Source organism: Salvelinus namaycush, chromosome 35, assembly GCF_016432855.1.
Source record: "Salvelinus namaycush isolate Seneca chromosome 35, SaNama_1.0, whole genome shotgun sequence".
Lineage (NCBI taxonomy): Eukaryota > Metazoa > Chordata > Actinopteri > Salmoniformes > Salmonidae > Salvelinus > Salvelinus namaycush.
Window position 1 is genome coordinate 6,899,116 of NC_052341.1, and position 13,024 is coordinate 6,912,139.

Below are 13,024 nucleotides of genomic sequence, written 5' to 3' on the forward strand. Positions count from 1 at the left end.
ATACTGCTCATCATCACGGCTCTATGGAACTATGGAGCTGAGGAGAGACGGTATCAACATCGCTGATACTGCTCATCATCACGGCTCTATGGAACTATGGAGCTGAGGAGAGACGGTATCAACATCGCTGATACTGCTCATCATCACGGCTCTATGGAACTATGGAGCTGAGGAGAGACGGTATCAACATCGCTGATACTGCTCGTCATCACGGCTCTATGGAACTATGGAGCTGAGGAGAGACGGTATCAACATCGCTGATACTGCTCGTCATCACGGCTCTATGGAACTATGGAGCTGAGGAGAGACGGTATCAACATCGCTGATACTGCTCATCATCACGGCTCTATGGAACTATGGAGCTGAGGAGAGACGGTATCAACATCGCTGATACTGCTCGTCATCACGGCTCTATGGAACTATGGAACTGTGGAGAGACGGTATCAACATCGCTGATACTGCTCGTCATCACGGCTCTATGGAACTATGGAACTGTGGAGAGAAGGTGTCAACATCGCTGATACTGCTCGTCATCACGGCTCTATGAAGCTGTGGAGAGACGGTATCAACATCGCTGATACTGCTCGTCATCACGGCTCTATGGAACTATGGAGCTGTGGAGAGACGGTATCAACATCGCTGATACTGCTCATCATCACGGCTCTATGGAACTATGGAGCTGAGGAGAGACGGTATCAACATCGCTGATACTGCTCGTCATCACGGCTCTATGGAACTATGGAACTGAGGAGAGACGGTATCAACATCGCTGATACTGCTCATCATCACGGCTCTATGGAACTATGGAACTGTGGAGAGACGGTATCAACATCGCTGATACTGCTCGTCATCACGGCTCTATGGAACTATGGAGCTGTGGAGAGACGGTATCAACATCGCTGATACTGCTCGTCATCACGGCTCTATGGAACTATGGAGCTGTGGAGAGACGGTATCAACATCGCTGATACTGCTCGTCATCACGGCTCTATGGAACTATGGAACTGTGGAGAGACGGTATCAACATCGCTGATACTGCTCGTCATCACGGCTCTATGGAACTATGGAGCTGAGGAGAGACGGTATCAACATCGCTGATACTGCTCGTCATCACGGCTCTATGGAACACAGAACTTTGAACGAGAGAGAGAACGAGAAAGAGAGAGTGTGTGTCTGTGTGTGTCGTGTGATTGGTGTTTCCAGAGGAAGGGGATATATTTAACCACACATGCTAGAGAGGGAAAATCAATACTCCCAGCCTGGGGCACGGTCGATATTGGCTTGGACACACACACACAACACACATATGTTTGTTTTACTATCCTTCTGGGGACCAAACAATTGATTCCCATTCAAAATCCTATTTACGCTAACCCCTAGCCCTAGCCCTAACCCTAACTCTTAACCTAACCCAAAACCCTAAACTGGCGAATTTTCCTTGTTTTAGTATCCTTGTGAGGATTTCATACATACTTAGTACAACAAGTAATATTATGCAAAACACTGGTAATGGTTGGTTAGACGTGAACACAACACACTTGACATGTTGTATTAGGCTGCATTTACACAGGCTGCCCAATGATGATCTTTTGCCCAATTATCGGCGAAAGATCTGATCTGATTAGTCAAAAGACTAATTAGTGGTAAAAGATCAGAATTGGGCTGCCTGTGTAAACGCAGCCTTTTATACATTTGAAATACTGTTTGATTGATCTCTTAATGGAGCTAGCAGCACTACAGGGCACAGAACAGACATGTTATCAATGTATTTTGGATAACAAATAGCAACGCTTGGCTCAACTAGTTAGTAAATCAAATCAAATACTACAGGTTAAAGAGAAGGTTAACTAACAGCAAATAGGATGATGTTCGATAACTACTCTTGCTATTGCATGCTTTCATTCCATAACTCTTTTAAAAACATAATGTGTTACATTATTACAACCTAAAGACACCTGGCAACAATCTGTCTAACTCTTATCTGACCAATGGACAAGATGCAAGCCAACTCTTCTTTTCAACCCTTTGCCTCTCCGCCATAACAGTTCTGGTGAAGGAAGTGAAAAGTACAAATATAGCATGGCAGGCCGAGCTTTCAGCAGTAGATTCTGGTATATTGTGACTCAGAAGACAATTCCGATTTCGGAATGTGGACCTCTCGGAATGTGGACCTCTCGGAATGTGGACCTCTCGGAATGTGGACCTCTCGGAATGGCATTCCAAGGTGCAGCTCAGGGAGCAAAAAGGAAAAACTGGAGTTTTCTCCAACCTGTTTCGCTTCGGAAAAGAAAAATACACATTGTGAAGCTGGCTTCTAAGGATGAAAAATATGGAGGGTCGTGAAATTGTTTGAAAAGACTTATGCAGAAGTGGATAGAGAGATGAAGAGAGAGAGGGCTTGGTCACCGTTCCTCATAGAGGTAATAGGAATAAATAGAAGCATACACATAGAATAGAGAAGGAGGAGAGGCAATTCCAGTAACTCTATAGAAACCCACAGTGATATAATAAGAGTCATGAATCAACTCCATCGAACCGGGAAGCTAGCCTTGTGCAATTCATTTTAACACAATTAATTAACTGTCTATACACTGCTCAGCCCACTTACGGATAAGTTTCAATGTAAAAAATATATAAATAAAGTTTAAAACTGCATATTCACCAGAACAGCTAACGTACACTGCCATTTAATGAAACATTATGTATAGCTAGTTATATGATTTTAAAGACAAGATTTTGTTGGGGCTCCTAAAGGGTTTCAGGTAGTTGTCTCTGTATCCACCTCTAGGGTTCTACTGAATCTCTATTTGTACAGGAGGACTGGTGTTGTTTCACCACTGCCTGGTGTGTTTTCTTCTCTTGGGGAAGAGCAATGCTACAGAACGTTCAGATAGAAATGTTATATATAGAGCTGCCTGCGAGGCCTCTCTATTATCCAACTCCAAAACACACAATATCTATTCTGTTCAATACACGTCTATCTAAAGATTCTGCAATGTTATATCCTATGGAATCTGTCCCAGGTCTAAGTCTTGGTGTGGTCAGGGCTGGGGGTGGCTGTGTTGTCTTCCTGTCCGTCGGCTGATACCTCCCCCTCTCTCTCGGACAGCCCCAACCCCAGACCCAGGCTGCAGGTCACCGGATAGGTCCACGATGTCGTCTGCGTCACATGACTGGCACGAGACAAAAATAAGACAGAGCAACACATCACTCTCAGGTCATCACCCCTGAACCCCTGATCCCTCTTCAATTGAATGGATCAACTTCCTTAACGTTTATGAGCTTCTAACCCTAAATTACCTTAGTTTAGTGGGTGTCAGTGTGTACTGCTCATCTGCCCTGTGTACTGTTGTGGGTTAGGTACTGGTTGTTTGTCACGGACAGACAGAAGGACACATTCAGAATTACAGACTGCATAGGTGTCATTGAACAAAGGTAAAAATGCACAGGTGTCATTGGACAATGGTAATGAATAGTGTTGGTTAGACAGAACTGGTGTTCACAAGCCTGGGCACCGGACAGTTCCTGTATTCAACTGTATAAAGATGTGCTATCTCAATTTGACCTAGCGTCTCACAGCAGGAAAATAATCCTGCAGCAACAGAAAATGGGAAATATTATGTGGTCTACAAATAATGGACATTTTTGTAGGGGTTGATGCATGTTAGGGTAAATTAAGTCTGACATTTTACAGTGGAAATTTAACTTTAGACGCCTTTATAAACCTTGACTACAACACAATTTGAAAATGTCCTGCTGTGCAAGATAATTCTCTGCGACAACAGAGTGATCAAATTAAGATGGAAGATCTATATCCCCGTTAGGAAAAACAACAACAAGTTGACTAAAGCGGAAACAGACTGGCACCAAGGCTGTGTTAACTCTGTTTAATATACTAAGAGACAACCCAATCTCCAGAACATGTCACAACCTGTGGTCACCACATTACTTACTAGTCTTTCATTTAGTCATCAAGCACAAAACAACACACTCCGGGATTCCCTGCACATCTTTCATTTAGTCACCAACAACAAGACACACCCTGGGACTCCCTGCACATCTTTCATTTAGTCACCAACAACAAGACACACCCTGGGGCTCCCTGCATATCTTTCATTTAGTAATCAACAACAAGACACACCCTGGGACTCCCTGCACATATTTCATTTAGTCATCAACAACAAGACACACCCTGGGACTCCCTGCACATCTTTCATTTAGTCATCAACAACAAGACACACCCTGGGACTCCCTGCACATATTTCATTTAGTCATCAACAACAAGACACACCCTGGGACTCCCTGCACATCTTTCATTTAGTCATCAACAACAAGACACACCCTGGGGCTCCCTGCACATATTTCATTTAGTTATCAACAACAAGACACACCCTGGGGCTCCCTGCACATATTTCATTTCCTCGACAGCCAGCATGGCTAAGACCGCGTGTAAGACTGAGATCAAAGCAGATATGTTGGGTTGAGTCTATTCTGTGGTTTACAGGAGTCGCCTCTCAATGGCAGCCGTTGACTGTTTCTGTCTGTATAGTCGGAAGTACTGGAAGTTTTAATTAACGGAATAGAAAAAGGGATTTGAGACTTTGTGGAAACTTGGCACAACATTGATAGGTTGGTTCTGTAAGTGTGGGGCTCAGTGGTGGACTGGCAGATGATGTGGGCTTGTTTATAAGGTCAGAAGCCTGGAGCGGTTAGAATATTAACCCTCTAGTTGTTTGGACTTACTTGATGAAGTATTTGACTCCTTCTGCAGTGTAGGCCTCTTCCCATCCATATGGAAGATCTAGAAAAAGAGAGAAAGAGAAAGGGAGAGAGAAAGAGAGCGACAGAGAGAGAGAGAGAGAGAGAGAGAGAGAGAGAGAAATAACCTGACACTCAGCACACAGGGGTACAAATACCTACCTGGAGGTGACAGTATTCCCTCCCAAATATGACACATCTATGACAAAACAACCAACAAAAATGGGTCACAACTCCTGCAGCTCTGTCGCACGCTGGGTCTGTACATATGTCAATGGTAGGCTTCGAGGAGACTCCTATGGTAGTTACACCTACAGCTCATTGCTTGGCAGTAGTACTGTAGATTACTTCATCACTGACCTCAACCCATAGTCTGTCAGAGCGTTCACAGTCAGCCCACAAACACACCTAACAGATCACAGCAAAATCACAGTCCACCTGAACTGAGCAATACTTAATCATGAGGCATCAAAGCCAAAGGAACTGCACAATATTAAGAAATGCTATAGATGGAAGGAATGTAGTGCGAAGCTGAAAGGTCAAATATCCTGTTTAGGCTTTCTACTGTCAAGGTTACACCTTCACTATTACAGTGAAATGTTTTGTCCAGGAAGTTGTCTAAAAGGGATTTGGTAGGTTTATGCTATCAAATCAAAATAGTTAAAGCAGACAATCTATGAAAATGAACAACAATGACAAATAGTTTGAAGAAGAATGCAAAAACCTAGGAACGAAATTGAGAAACCTATCCAACCAAAAACATAGAGATCCAGAAAACCTGAGCCTACGCCTTCACTAAAACAATACAGAAATACACTACGGAAAAATAAGGAAGAGCACGTCAGAAATCAGCTCAATGTAACTGAAGAATCCATAGAATCAAACCACTTCTGGGAAAATTGTAACACACTAAACAAACAACAACACAAAGAGTTGTCTATACAAAACTGAAATGTGTGGATAAACCTTTTTTAGCTCTAAAACAAAGAACAAACAGCAAAAACATATACATGATCAATTACAAATCTAAAAATCAGCAATTAAAGACTACCAGAACCCACTGGATTCTCCAATTACATTGAATGAACTACAGCATCAAATACAAACCCTCCAACCCAATAAGGCATATGGTGTTGATGGTATCCTACATGAAATGATCAAATACACAGAACAAAAATTCCAATTGGCTAAACTTAAACTCTTTAATATCATCTTCAGCTCTGGCATCTTTCCCAGTATTTGAAACCAAGGACTGATAACCCCAATCCACAAAAGTGGAGACAAATTTGACCCCAATAACTATTGTGTGATATACATCAACAGCAACCTTGGGAAAAGCCTCTGCATTATCATTAACAGCAGACTCGTGCATTTCCTCAGCGAACACAATGTACTCAGCAAATGTCAAATTGTCTTTTTACCAAATTACCGTACGACAGAACACATATTCCCCCTGCACACCCTAATTGACAAACAAACAAAACAAAGGCAAAGTCTTATCATGCTTTGTTGACTTCAAAATAGTTTTTGACTCAATTTGGCATAAGGGTCTGCTATACAAATTGATGGAAAGTGGTGTTGAGGGAAAAACATACGACATTATAAAATCCATGTACACAAACAACAAGTGCACCGTTAAATTTGGCCAAAAACACACACATTTCTTTCCACAGGACCGTGGGGTGAGACAGGGATGAAGCTTAAGTCCAAACCTCTTCAACATATATACAGTTGAAGTCAGAGGTTTACATACACTTAGGTTGGAGTCATTAAAACTCGTTTTTCAACCACTCCACAAATTTCTTGTTTACAAACTATAGTTTTCCGGGCCTCCCGGGTAGCGCAGTGGTCTAAGGCACTGCATCGCAGTGCTAGCTGTGCCACCAGAGACTCTGGGTTTGAGCCCAAGCTCTGTTGCAGCCGGCCGTGACCGGGAGGTCCATGGGGCGACGCACAATTGGCCCAGCGTCGTCCGGGATAGGGAGGGTTTGGCCGGCAGGGATATCCTTGTCTCATCGCGCACTAGCGACTCCTGTAGCGGGCCGGGCGCAGTGCATGCTGACCAGGTTGCCAGATGTACAGTGTTTCCTCTGACACATTGGTGCGGCTGGCTTCCGGGTTGGATGTGCGTTGTGTCAAGAAGCAGTGCGGCTAGGTTGGGTTGTGTTTCGGAGGACGCACGGCTCTCGACCTTCGCCTCTCCTGAGTCCGTACGGGAGTTGCAATGATGAGACAAGACTACCAATTGGATACCACGAAATTGGGAAGAAAAAAATGTATATAAAAAAATAAAATAAACAAACTATAGTCTTGGCAAGTCGGTAAAGACATCTACTTTGTGCATGACACAAGTAATTCTTATAACTCACTGTTCCAGTGGGTCAGAAGTTTACATACACTAAGTTGACTGTGTAAACAGCTTGGAAAATTCCAGAAAATTATGTCATGACTTTAGAAGTTCTGATAGGCTAATTGACATCATTTGAGTCAATTGGAGGTGTACCTAAAGGCCTACCTTCAGACTCAATGCATCTTTGCTTGAGATCATGGGAAAATCAAAAGAAATCAGCCAAGACTGCAGAAAATAAAGATTGTAGACCTCCACAAGTCTGGTTCATCCTTGAGTGCAATTTCCAAACGCCTGAAGGTACCATGTTCATCTGTACAAACAATAGTATGCAAGTATAAACACCATGGGACCACGCAGCCGTCATACCGCTCAGGAAGGAGACGCGTTCTGTCTCCTAGAGATGAACGTACTGTGCGAAAAGTGCAAATCAATCCCAGAACAACAGCAAAGGACCTTGTGAAGATGCTGGAGGAAACAGGTACAAAAGTATCTATATCCACAGTAAAACAAGTCCTATATCGACATAACCTGAAAGGCCGCTCAGCAAGGAAGAAGCAACTGCTCCAAAATCTCCATAAAAAAGCCAGACTACAGTTTGCAACTGCACATGGGGACAAAGATCTTACTTTTTGGAGAAATGTCCTCTGGTCTGATGAAACAAAAATAGAACTGTTTGGCCATAATGACCATCTTTATGTTTGGAGGAAAAAGGGGGAGGGTTGCAAGCCGAAGAACACCATCCCAACCGTGAAGCACGGGGGTGGCAGCATCATATTGTGGGGGTGCTTTGCTGCAGGAGGGACTGGTGCACTTCACAAAATAGATGGCATCATAGGGATGACAAGTATGTGAATATATTGAAGCAACATCTCAAGACATCAGTCAGGAAGTTAAAGCTTGGTCGCAAATGGGTCTTCCAAATGGACAATGACCACAAGCATACTTCCAAAGTTGTTGCAAAATGGCTTAAGAACAACAAAGTCAAGGTATTGGAGTGGCCTGACTCAGTTACAAAAGCTATGTCTGGAGGAATGGGCCAAAATTCACCCAACTTATTGTGGGAAGCTTGTGGAAGGCTACCTGAAACGTTTGAACAAAGTTAAACAATGTAAAGGCAATGCTACCAAATACTAATTGAGTGTATGTAAACTTCCGACCCACTGGGAATGTGATGAAAAAAATAAAAGCTGAAATAAATCATTCTCACTACTATTATTCTGACAGTTCACTTCTTAAAATATAGTGGTGATCCTAACTGACCTAAGACAGGGATTTTTTACTAAGATTAAATGTCAGGAATTGTGACAAACTGAGTTTAAATATATTTGCCTAAGGTGTATGTAAACTTCCGACTTCAACTGTATCAACGAATTGGCGAGGGCACTAGAACAGTCTGCAGCACCCAGCCTCACCCTACTATAATCTCAAATGTCCACTGTTTGCTGATGATCTGGTGCTTCTGTCCCCAACCAAGGATGGCCTACAGCAGCACCTAGATCTTCTGCACAGATTCTGTCAGACCTGGGCCATGATCGGTAAATTTCAGTAAGACAAAAATAATGGTGTTCCAAAAAGGTCCAGTTGCCAAGACCACAATTACAAATTCCATCTAGACACTGTTGCCCTAGAGCACACAAAAAACGATACATACTACGGCCTAAACATCAGCGCCACAGGTAACTTCCTGTCACGATCGTCATAATAAGCGGACCAAGGCGCAGCGTGAGAGACATACATCTTCCTTTTATTAGACGAAGACTTAACACAAAACACTCTTACAAAACTAACAAAACAATAAACGACCGTGAAGCTATAAACGAAAGTGCACACACAAGCTACTAACGTTCAACATAGACAATTACCCACAATCACCTAAAGCCTATGGCTGCCTTAAATATGGCTCCCAATCAGAGACAACAATAAACAGCTGTCTCTGATTGAGAACCAAACCAGGCAACCATAGACTTTCCTAAACCTCTCTACTTAACCCAACCCCATACACTATACAAAACCCCCTAAACAATACACACACCCTAAACTAGACAAAACACACAAACATCCCATGTCACACCCTGACGTAACTAAACTAATAAAGAAAATCAATATAACAAAGGCCAGAGTGTGACAGTACCCCCCCCCCCCCAAAGGTGCGGACTCCGACCGCAAAACCTGACACAGAAGGGGTGGGCCTTCCTATGGTGGCGGCTCGGGTGCAGGACGTGGACCCCCCTCCACCATAGTCACTACCCGCTTTGGTGGCGCCTCTGGAACGGCGAGTCCCGGACTGAATACCATCCCAGAGGGCGCCACTGGACGGAGGGGCAGCTCCGGACTGAGGGGCAGCTCCGGACTGAGGGGCAGCTCCGGACTGAGGGGCAGCTCCGGACTGAGGGGCAGCTCCGGACTGAGGGGCAGCTCCGGACTGAGGGGCAGCTCCGGACTGAGGGGCAGCTCCGGACTGAGGGGCGGATCCTGGCTGGCGGGCGGCTCTGGCGGATCCTGGCTGGCGGGCGGCTCTGGCGGATCCTGGCTGGCGGGCGGCTCTGGCGGATCCTGGCTGGCGGGCGGCTCTGGCGGATCCTGGCTGGCTGGCGGGCGGCTCTGGCGGATCCTGGCTGGCTGGCGGGCGGCTCTGGCGGATCCTGGCTGGCTGGCGGGCGGCTCTGGCGGATCCTGGCTGGCTGGCGGGCGGCTCTGGCGGATCCTGGCTGGCTGGCGGGCGGCTCTGGCGGATCCTGGCTGGCTGGCGGGCGGCTCTGGCGGATCCTGGCTGGCTGGCGGGCGGCTCTGGCGGATCCTGGCTGGCGGGCGGCTCTGGCGGATCCTGGCTGGCGGGCGGGCGGCTCTGGCGGATCCTGGCTGGCGGGCGGGCGGCTCTGGCGGATCCTGGCTGGCGGGCGGGCGGCTCTGGCGGATCCTGGCTGGCGGGCGGCTCTGGCGGATCCTGGCTGGCGGGCGGCTCTGGCGGATCCTGGCTGGCGGGCGGCTCTGGCGGATCCTGGCTGGCGGGCGGCTCTGGCGGATCCTGGCTGGCGGGCGGCTCTGGCGGATCCTGGCTGGCGGGCGGCTCTGGCGGATCCTGGCTGGCTGACGGCTCTGGCTGGTCATGGCTGGCTGACGGCTCTGGCTGGTCATGGCTGGCTGACGGCTCTGGCTGGTCATGGCTGGCTGACGGCTCTGGCTGGTCATGGCTGGCTGACGGCTCTGGCTGGTCATGGCTGGCTGACGGCTCTGGCTGGTCATGGCTGGCTGACGGCTCTGGCGGCTCCTGTCTGGCGGAAGGCTCTGGCGGCTCCTGTCTGGCGGAAGGCTCTGGCGGCTCCTGTCTGGCGGAAGGATCTGGCGGCTCCTGTCTGGCGGAAGGATCTGGCGGCTCCTGTCTGGCGGAAGGATCTGGCGGCTCCTGTCTGGCGGAAGGCTCTGGCGGCTCCTGTCTGGCGGAAGGCTCTGGCGGCTCCTGTCTGGCGGAAGGCTCTGGCGGCTCCTGTCTGGCGGAAGGCTCTGGCGGCTCCTGTCTGGCGGAAGGCTCTGGCGGCTCCTGTCTGGCGGAAGGCTCTGGCGGCTCCTGTCTGGCGGAAGGCTCTGGCGGCTCCTGTCTGGCGGAAGGCTCTGGCGGCTCCTGTCTGGCGGACGGCTCTAGCGGCTCCTGTCTGGCGGACGGCTCTAGCGGCTCCTGTCTGGCGGACGGCTCTAGCGGCTCCTGTCTGGCAGACGGCTCTAGCGGCTCCTGTCTGGCAGACGGCTCTGAAGGCTCCTGTCTGGCAGACGGCTCTGAAGGCTCCTGTCTGGCAGACGGCTCTGAAGGCTCAGGACAGACGGGCGGCTTTGAAGGCTCAGTGCAGACGGGCGGCTTTGAAGGCTCAGGGCAGACGGGCGGCTTTGAAGGCTCAGGGCAGACGGGCGGCTTTGAAGGCTCAGGACAGACGGGCGGCTTTGAAGGCTCAGGACAGACGGGCAGTTCAGGCGGCGCTTGGCAGACGGACAGCTCAGACGGTGTTGGGCAGACGGGCAGTTCAGGCGCCGCTGGGCAGATGGCAGACTCTGGCCGGCTGAGGCGCACTGTGGGCCTAGTGCGTGGTGCCGGAACTGGTGGTACCGGGCTGGGGACACGCATCTCAGGGCTATTGCGGGGAGCAGCAACAGGATGCACAGGACTCTGGAGACGCACAGGAGGCTTGGTGCGTGGTGTAGGCACTGGTGGTAATAGGCTGGAGACACGCACCACAGGGCTAGTGCGTGGAGGAGGAACAGGGCTCTGGAGACGCACATTAGGCCTAGTGCGTGGTGCCGGAACTGGTGGTACCGGGCTGGGGACACGCATCTCAGGATGAGTGCAAGAAGCAGGAACAGGACACACCGGGTTGTGAAGGTGTACTGGAGACCTGGTGTGTATAGCCGGCATCAAATCTTCCGGAACTTTAACACAAGTTTCAGGCTGAGTACGAGGAACTGACACAGGTGGCATCGGACAGCTAACACGCTCCTCAGGGAGAATGCCATGCATACTCTGCAAAACCAACAGCTCTCTCTCTTCACTCTCCTCCAATTTCGTCAACAACTCCTCGAATGTCTCATAATCTCCCCTTCGTTCACTCTTCTCCAATCTGTCCAAAAACTCCTCGACAATCTCAGACTCACCCCTCAACTTCGCCGACTGCTCCAAGTGCCCCCCCCCCCCCCAAGAATTTTGGGCTGTCTCTCGGACTTCCTACCGTGTCGCCGTGCTGCCTCCATCTCTGCCTTGGGGCGGTGATATTCCCCTGGCTGTGCCCAGGGTCCTCTCCCGTCTAGGATTTCCTCCCACGTCCAGGAGTCTTGACATCGCTGCTGCTGCTTTTTACCACGCTGCTTGGTCCTGGTTTGGTGGGTAATTCTGTCACGATCGTCATAATAAGCGGACCAAGGCGCAGCGTGAGAGACATACATCTTCCTTTTATTAGACGAAGACTTAACACGAAACACTCTTACAAAACTAACAAAACAATAAACGACCGTGAAGCTATAAACGAAAGTGCACACACAAGCTACTAACGTTCAACATAGACAATTACCCACAATCACCTAAAGCCTATGGCTGCCTTAAATATGGCTCCCAATCAGAGACAACAATAAACAGCTGTCTCTGATTGAGAACCAAACCAGGCAACCATAGACTTTCCTAAACCTCTCTACTTAACCCAACCCCATACACTATACAAAACCCCCTAAACAATACACACACCCTAAACTAGACAAAACACACAAACATACCATGTCACACCCTGACCTAACTAAACTAATAAAGAAAATCAATATAACAAAGGCCAGAGTGTGACACTTCCACAAAGTTGTGAACGATCTGAGAGACAAGGCAAAAAGGGCCTTCTATGCAATCAAAAGGAACATAACATTTGACATACCAATTACGATCTGGGAAAAAATACTGTGTTGGGTCCGCTTACCAACCAATAATTCACAAAATGGGACAAACACCAAATTGAGACTGCATGCAGAATTCTGCAAAAATATCCTACAGTATGCGTACAATGTAAAACACCAAATAATGCATGCAGAGCAGAATTAGGCAAATACTCGCTAATTATAAAAATCCAGGAAAGCGCTGTTATATTCTAGAACCCCCTAAAAGGAAGCGATTCCCAAACCTTCCATAACAAAGCCATCACCTACAGAAAGATGAAGAGTCCCCTAAGCAAGCTGGTCCTGGGGCTCTGTTCACATACACAAACAGACACAACAGAGCCCCAGGACAGCAACACAATTAGACCCAACCAAATCATGAGAAAACAAAAACATAATTCTTTCCAATATGTCAAGTAATTAACAAAAGAACAGAGCAAACTAGAATGCTATTTGGCCCTAAACAGAGAGTACACAGTGGCAGAATACCTGACCACTGTGGCAGAATACCTGACCACT